The sequence below is a fragment of the Ischnura elegans genome, chromosome 3, assembly GCF_921293095.1.
Source record: "Ischnura elegans chromosome 3, ioIscEleg1.1, whole genome shotgun sequence".
NCBI classification, from domain to species: Eukaryota; Metazoa; Arthropoda; class Insecta; order Odonata; family Coenagrionidae; genus Ischnura; species Ischnura elegans.
Window position 1 is genome coordinate 11508740 of NC_060248.1, and position 9251 is coordinate 11517990.

Below are 9251 nucleotides of genomic sequence, written 5' to 3' on the forward strand. Positions count from 1 at the left end.
TGAGGATTCAAAAGCAATAAGTGGGCTTTGGAGAAGAAAAAAAAGGAGATAGACCACTGTAGCCATGGGAGGAAAGAGTATACTAGGAATTAAATGAAGCGGGAAGCAGGAAATTTCAAGCAAAGAATATCAAGATAAATAAAAAGACTGCAAAGTATGACTTTCTCGTTATTCTAGCGTCACAAAAAGTACGGATCGTATAAACCTATGCAACATGAATTCAGAATTATATTGAACTCATGCCATAAAATATCTCTTTGATATGAGGAAAAACAGCAAAAAATCTAAGGAAATCAATTGCACGTACCCATCTTCACAAATTTCAGAAGAAATTACATAAGGCGAAAAATGGATCCCTACCCATTGTTTTTGTTTGTCCCAAGGGTCAGCTGAATTGGGCTATAGGTTTTCCAGTCCCAGGAAAAAACAAGGAATGAATGGAGTATACGAGGAAGGCATCACACGAAGAACTTTGCGAAGGATATCAAAATACCGAGAGCTTAGAATTTAAATTCTTATCATAAAATAAAAGTTAAACAATAGTGTAGTTTCCTTCATCAAAGAAAACGAAAGGCATTGATTGCGATTCGTTACCCACCATTAGTATATTCATAATATAAAAATTATTTGGTTTTAGAAATACCGGTTTAGACGAATGGCAAGGGTAAATTTTTTCCTCATTTGAAAAAGGCCAGATTGGCGCCCATGCGATGCCACTCCACGTGACGTCACAGGGACCTAGTTTCTGTACGAGTAGATAGGAGTTTTACATCGTATGAGGTTACCAATGCATGCATGACGCACAGAACTCATGGAAACATGTATTAATAATCACCTATTAAAACTGGCTAAGGTCGGAAAGTTTTCCTCGTTTGATAAGGTATTAACAGTCCTTATTTAAGCCAAGCGCTACCAGCTAGCATGGTACTCTGCTACCTGTTAGCATCCTGCGTCGCATCAGCTCTCAGAGCCTCGCCCCAAGGGCACCTCACTTGCGGCAGTGGGAACCAGAACGACGTCACACAGGGTTTTCCCAGCATTAATACTTAGTCGTCGCGTTTTCGCGCGCTTGAAAATTTTCACTTTTCATTTAATCGCGAAAAATAGATATCTTCATTTAAAAATCTAAAAGTTTTAAATACGTAGATACTCCAGGAGTAATAATCTTGCGATGTAGGCAATAAAAAAATAAAAGGAACCACGCTGCGAAAAATCCACAGAGGAAAAATCATTCGCCTTGACCGGGAACCCGGATCCCTCGATTTCCGGCCGAGTGCTTTAGCCAGTTAAGCTACCGAGGCGTCATTCTCCCCTGTGGAAATTTGTGGACTGCGGGTGACTCCGTAAAAAGTTATCACCGTGGCTAGTCCCGGTATACTTTCATGGAAACCACGCTATTATTTGAATGACAAAGGACCAGCAGGGCTCTGTAGAAAACGTAAATATTTCGAGTCCCCGGCTATCTTCAGCTGTTGAATTGCCATTAAATTTCGCATTGTAGTTTACTTTGCCAGGGAAAGTACATCGACCACGAAATGAGAGAACGAAAATATTAAACCCGAAATCATGAATGGAATGGATATTTCAACCGAATTCAATTAAAATCAGCGGATTTTTAAAAGCTTACTTTCAAATTTGCTATTAAAAAATCTAATCTTGTACGCAATGATGTGGGAAAATAGATTGGCACTGAAGTTATGGCTTGAAATCCGATGCAATCAGCACCAACACCAAATACAAGAAAAGTTAGGGAACCCATTTCTTCAGCCATCTCAAACTAGCTCAGATTGTAAAGCAATGGAATTTAAAAATAAATAACGGTCAAACTAAATATTAAAAGCAGCAATCTGATTGTTTCGAGTTGAAAATAGATATCATTTACAAATATTTATTACAATAAATCTATTCGTCGAATGTGTGGAAACAATTTTGCGATGGTATTAGCAAAGGACTAATTTTATCCCGAAATTATGTTTGAATACGAGACTAGCGTATCAGTATATTCATGATCCGCATCACCAGGGGCACTTTTCCCTCCTCTCTAACGTCTCATCTATGGTGGATGAGGAGAGGCAGCTTCTAGATGAGAGGCTGAGGAGACGGGTTTGGATGGAGTGAACAATGAGTGGGGAGGCGACGATGAAAATAGTGTTAGTGGGTAGAATGATGGGAAAGCGACTGAGGGAAGAAATAGAATAGGATTTTTAGATAGAATGAATGGGGTGTAAAAGAATGAGGAAGATAAAATGGATTGACCGTGTAAGTAACGAGGAAGTAATGAGACGAGTGGGAGAAAAGAGAAGCCTCCTAAAAACCTTAAGCAGAAGACGGGACAACTCAGTTGGCCACATTTTGAGGCACGACGGCCTGATGAAGGCAATCGTTGAAGGACAGGTGGGAGGGAAGAAGGGCAAGGGACGGCCCCGAATGAGTTACAAAAGACAGGTTATAAAGGATATTTTTTCTCCTTATCTTGACCTCGTTTAATACATGTTAAAATATTTCTTGGAGTTTAGGTCAACGTATATTATGCAAACAAGTTATAGCCAACGTTTCTATTTATTTAAAACCATCATCAGGGCTATGAAAGAAAAAAAAACATAAGAACAATATAAAATACAAATATTACAAAGATATACAATATTTTTACATAAATAAATGTTACGATAGCGTTTGACCTACACTCCAAGAAATATTTTAACATGTTATAAGGGATGTAAAGGAGAAGAAATACGTCGCTATGAAAAGGCTAGTGGATAGGAGAGAGGAATGGAGAGCTGCGTCAAACCAATCGTAGGATTGTTGACTAATGGTGATGATGATGAATGGCTTTATGGTGAATTGAAGAGGGAAGTCCACGGAGGGAGAGGAGACTGCCAGAATACTTGTTAAACACTCAATGCCATACTACCATAACCGTTAGGATACTGTAATAGTAATAATGTCTCACCCATTAATGAGATTGCATAGAATGCTTGGCACACCTCCAGCAGTTGAAGCTCCTTTCTCATTCACAGGTGGAACAATAGAAAAATATTGTTATTTCCATACCATTACTTATTCATCGTAATAAAAGTGTAATCAAAATTCCTCTGGTAGCAACAGCCTACGAAAATTAAACAATGAACGCACTAATAATTGTGTACAATAAATACTGATCGCATTGGAAAAAAAGATGCAGCTATGCTACAGCAAATGCATCAGCGCATGACTATTACGAGCGAGCCATACATTTAAAACAATTTTCTACATTTTCACTGAAAATATTAACGGAACAGAAAGTCAAGCATATAAAATCAGGTTATGGAATCAATTCCAAGAGGAGGAAAAAAAGGAGCATCGCATTCTCTGCTTCACGGCGCGTGGCAATAGAGCCATATGACAGAATTTGAGAACGCAATCATATTCACTAGTTGCCTCGGATACGTAAATGTGGAAAGGAAGCAAATGATTCCCTCTCAGAAACAAAATTACAAGAGGTGACGTAGAATTCTGTGAGACGGCAATCAAATTATATCCGAGAGTCTGAGGGAATAGATGTTTCTATATGCTATCCGAAAGATTTCAGTCTGACGCGCAGAACAATCAAGGATCGGAAATTATCCCTTCACGTTTGTAAAGCAAACTTATATCATTATCTACCCAATGAAAGTTGGGGAATCAGGGATTCACAAGAGTTGCTACGAGAATCAATTCTCCCCAACCGCGAATCGAACCACGTACCCTTGGCTATCAGAGCCAATGCGCAGACCACTTCTCTTTTTACGTTCCTGACTCCCTGTGGAAAAAGTACCGAGAATCATGGCAATAGATATTTTTTACTCGTGGCAATTCATGTGTATTTCTCCGTCCTTCACGCGGCGAGATTGAAATATAGCAAATTAAAAACAAAATACTCGAGATTACTTCTACGACGTGATATCTTTCACTTGGTTCGCATTCTTTCTTCTGCTTAAGAATTGAGTGACAATGAAAAAGAACAGGAGTGTAAAACTTTCTTATTATTGTGGCCAGTAAACAATTATAAATTGTTTCACTGTTAAGTTTGAAACTACTACTTTAAAAGGTAGCTATAAACTAATTTTTAAAAAATGTGATACAATACGTCAGGAGAGGGTCACATTATAAGTCCCTCACTCGAAAATAGAAAAGGTTGCAGTTTCAGTTTTCCGAACACCATATCTTTAGGAAATTATAAACATGATAACGAATAATAATAATCACTTAATCATGACAGCTATTTATTATTTAAGCAATTCTTAATGAGACGGAACCTTGCCAGTGACGTAGAAGTTTAAAAATATAGATTTTTCTTCTAAAATTTTACTTTCATTCGTATTTAAAAATATTGATAGAAGTCAATATACTCATATTGGATACCTATTCCAAAATTGAAAATATTCATCTCGAAAAACACATCTTCCTATCAACCCTAATTAGTCCTTTTTACAGCAAACACAGACATAAGCCGTCAACTTAATTTAGGGGATTTTGGCTGGGAAGTAAATTACGTTTCTCTAAGAACACATGATAGAATAAAATGGCAATGGAAGTAAGGTCAAGCGAAACAATATGAAAGTTATTGGAATTATTTCTTCTTTTGCTCCATAAATAACCATTAGACACAGTATTAATGTAAATGACGATCTTATTAATCTCAAATTATACACGTCGTTGTTGTCTCTTTGACTGATCGATCGCATCCTGTAACTAATCAACAAATCTTGACCCTTGAAAACCCTTTTGCTCATTTCTTTTAATTTAAATTAGAAATTGATTAATTCATTAACTTCGACAAAATTAACCTAGAACATTTGTTGAGTTGCCGCCGCAAAACTTTCAGTTGTGACAGGAGTAGGTAAATTCTCCCTGCAGCCCTCGTTTTCCGATAAAAAAGCATCGTCTTGTCGTCGCCATGGGAACGCCGCCGCCCCCATCCTCCGTAATGAAGCTCAGATTAAAAGCAAGCGTGGCGCAAAATGCACCCTCAACGATCTTCTGGTTTCAAGTTGCACTGCTCCGAATGAAAGGGGAGTTAATTTTGCCGAGGCATGCGCTTGTAGTCCTCGGAAAAGTTCTTCTCCGCACAAAGGTTTTCCTGCCTCTCCTGCTCTGGCTGGAGAGATTGAAAGGAAAAGAGAATAAGGGAGAGGAAACGCATCTCGGATCCACCAGCCTAATTATTTTCCTGAAGGTCAGAGCAGAAAAGCATAAGAGGGACTTTGAAAACAAGGACGGGAAATCCCAGTTCGCGGCTCACCTCCTAGAAGATGAAAATCAGGCTGATTTCATCCCAGAAATGCTGCAACGGGTTAAAAAGGGGGAAAAATGGACATTTGGAAACAATTGTACATCGTTTCGGCCGTTAGTAGGAAAGATATTATTACTCTTGACCATGTAGGTCAGAGTGCGAATGTTAAGCTGCTTTGACGTAGAATCTCCTCTGTGACATTGAGAGCAAACAATCCGCTTACTCCAATTACGACAACAGCAATGGCTAATTGATAAATATTAATAATTAGAATTTCTTTATTATCCTATCTTGATCTCATTTAATTTACGGTTACAACATTTCTGGAGTATAGGTCATATATAATGAAAAAAGTTCTTTGCCAACGTTTCGGTTTATTTTGAAACCTTCGTCAGGGCTTAGTGCTGCACGTATTTGTTTATTGATACGTGCAAAATTAAGCCCTAACTAAGGTTTTAAAATTAACCGAATCGTAGGAAAACAACTTTTTGCATTATATGATCAATACTCCAGGAATTTTTTAATCACAAATATTGACTCTATACTCACTCACTCCCATTATGCCCTATTTATACCCTAAATGGTATTCCGCCCCGTCAACTGTCTGCCTACCAACTCTTTCTAACTTCTGCATACGTCTCGCTGACTTCCATTTTCCCCATGTCAATCAGCACCTCATCGTACCATCTTTTTTCGGTCTTCCTGTAAGTCGTCTTCCATCAGGGTTTTCTGCTGCTGACTTGTTTCACTAGCGCCTCCTGCTCTCTTCTTATTGTGTACCCTGCCCATCGCAATTTGCTGCTCTTGGCTTCGGCTACTACGTCTGGCGAGTTGAAAAGGTTCCTGATTTCCCTGTTGTGTTTTATTCTCCAGGTTCCATTCTCTCTTGTTGGACCAAAAACTTTCCTTAACACTTTATTTTCAAAGACAATTAACTTCTTTCCTGTTATTTTGTCGATAACCCATGATTCAGCTCCTTATAGAAGGAAATAGAGCTCCATAATTATAGGAAATAGATAGCTCTATATAGAAATATTGAATAACGAGCGTGCTGCGCCCACTCTTTTCAATGCAGGTCCACAGAGGGATTAGGCGCGTTTCAAATTTTAAAATGTAGAAAAAAAGGCAGGGTCTTATGTACAAATGTAATTGGAATTTTCACGCACAAATTGAGGTCAGAGGACCTCTTTAAACACAACATTGGAAGTAATTACACTATCCTCTGTTAAACGCACATGATGACTCATACTTACGTATCAACAGGAGACTTGAATGTGGAATTAGCCGCATTTTGATAAAAGTTATTTAAAGAATGCGAGATATTGTTGCAAATGAACAAATGTACCAGTTTGTGCGCCATTAACGTCAGGAATATTTACAGGTTTTTCATGTTTTTTTTTAATTATTTAAAAACCAATTTTACGAAACATTAGCAATATGTAGGAAGTAAGATATGCCGTCGCATGTTCTCTGATAAATTCTGTGCATTTTGGTAGTTCATTTGTAGAGTTTAGTTGCGTGTAAGTTGAGAAAAAGGTATCTATACAGTAGAAATAATATAGAGGATTACACGACCAAAATGTGCTTAAATAAATAGATAGTTTAGAATACGAAGAAAAGTACATTTAGCATTTTATTCAACAGGGAAAATATTTTTAAAAACTATTGAAGAAATGTTATGCAATATTTTATATTTGCAGACATTTATTTAGAGTATCGCTGGAAAAGTCAAGGTATCAATTCTTTAATATTTCCTGATATTTTACGTTATGAAAAGGCACAAGTCACTTTAAATTCTAAAGGTAAAATTTGCCTGGACTAGGAATCGAACCACGAACCTATGGCTTTTAAGATTTCATTTTTAACGTTATGGAAACATAATTGCTTGAGGAAATCTACCACTTGCTTCCCGTCGGAAGGAATTATTTTTCTAACCGCAATAAATGTAAATTTCACCGGCATTCATCCGGTAGGTATGGCATACACTTATATATTGTTTTGTATAAATTTACTGCTATAGGACTGAAGGTGAAGAGATTACGTTTTAATTCTAGTGGTTATCTACATTTTTTCTGCGATTAAAGAGACATCGGCATAAGATCCAAGGACATTTGTTAAGTTTAGGGAGTCGAAATCTCCCAAGCATACGTCAATGAAATCAAATTATATATCTTTAAGGTTCGATAAAGAACTAACTCCTGGGGATCAATGGGGCAGCCAGGAATTTCGTTCGGGGGGGGGGGGGGTCAAAAACTAGGGGGGAATATTTTTGAAAGCAGGGGATTTTAACATTATTCACTACGAAAAAAATAATATTTTGTAAAGTCTTGATTTTTCACTTTTTTTTCTTTCATGAAGTTAAGTAACTGCGATTTTATATTTCGGGGGGGGGGGGGGGGGGAGGTCCGGACCCCGCGCACCTCCCTCCTCGCTACACCCGTGCTGGGGATCTTCAAGCTTATCAGGTTTGCTATCTCTATGGACAATCCCTTAATAGTATCGTCGACTAATATGGGTTTTCTAGGGTTTACATTTAAGAGCAGGCAATCTGTATCTTGCCGCAAATACTCTATGGAACACAAGAAGATGTAAAATTTCCAGCTCTCAATTTTTAAAGCGGAGAGTCACACAAGATTTCTTTTTTCGCTTAGAAAGGTCAAAGTTAACGGAGAGGATTCACGCGGATGGGGTCCTAACAATAAAAACTTTGCCTCCAGCGAGGACAAAATGGATTCAAGGAGACGGGGGGCCAGGATGAAAGTTTTCATATTATCATTCAGTGTCGGAAATGGAAGATCAAAAGACTCGCATATTCTGATTTAAGGGAGCATTTGTCCACGACAGCCATTCTCTAGATGCCTATCCAACAAACTCATTCCATAACATATTCGAACAACACAAAGGGAGGATTCTATCTTCGCAAGAAATCGCAAAAGACAAAGATTCCGAAAGCCTTGAAACGCAGATGGTCTCGTGAACACATACATAGTGGTCGCCAATTCCATTACAAAGCGTCCCATTGTGATTATAAAATACTTTTAGATCAGTCGAATAAAAAGAGAACACTGGAAGAAATGACTGATTATCACTCAAGGATTAAAAAAGGTGATTAATGATAAATTCAATCTCATACGTACTTTTCCTTTGTTTAGAGCATAAACTTATTTTCTTCTTATTGATTTGATAATAAAATAGCTCGCAAGGACATAATGGGAACACGAAATCACACGGAAAAGACGGGAACATGAGATTAGATGCAGTGCAAAAAATATGTCCGAAGTTAAGGTAACGAAGAAACTCTCAAGAAGAATTAATTATTTACATCTTACAAGAGCCTCACACAAAAACTAATATTATTAAAAACAATTCCTATTCCAATTCCAATTCCTCGATCGCAAAAACGTTGCATTCTTATAGGCCCATTGAGTAATCATGGCGATGAAGCCACAATAAAATCGTCTGCCAAATAAACAAACCCTGAAAATATGGAAAAAACATTTTGCAAAAATTCGTATTTCGCTAAAATTGAATTTGGAATTTAAATGCAGCATCAGATTTTCCAATATATTCAATGATATTATATAAGGCCCCTTGATTCTATTACCCCATCATAATGAGCAAGCCAAGTGTGAACGAGAAATAAAAACGCCTTGTCAAGGAGAAAAGTACCTTGTTTTAAGTGAACGAGAAATAAAAACGCAAAGGAAAGCAAAGAGTCAGGTTCGGTGACCTCGTCCAGTATCTAAAACAGTAAGAATATACATGAGTTCCGTTATCAGAGGAGGACTTTGTATTCCAAAGGAATATTCGCACAATTTATAGATTCCAACTTCCGCCTCCATTCTCCGGAATTAGCATTGCGAGAACTGCTGCGCGGGATCGTAACGCCCTCCCCTGATAACGTTGCGGGGAGCTCCATTTACTATTCAACTTCAGCGAAAGGAGTATCATAGATTTTTTTCATACCGATAGACGAATATTTACGTGAATAAATAAAAAC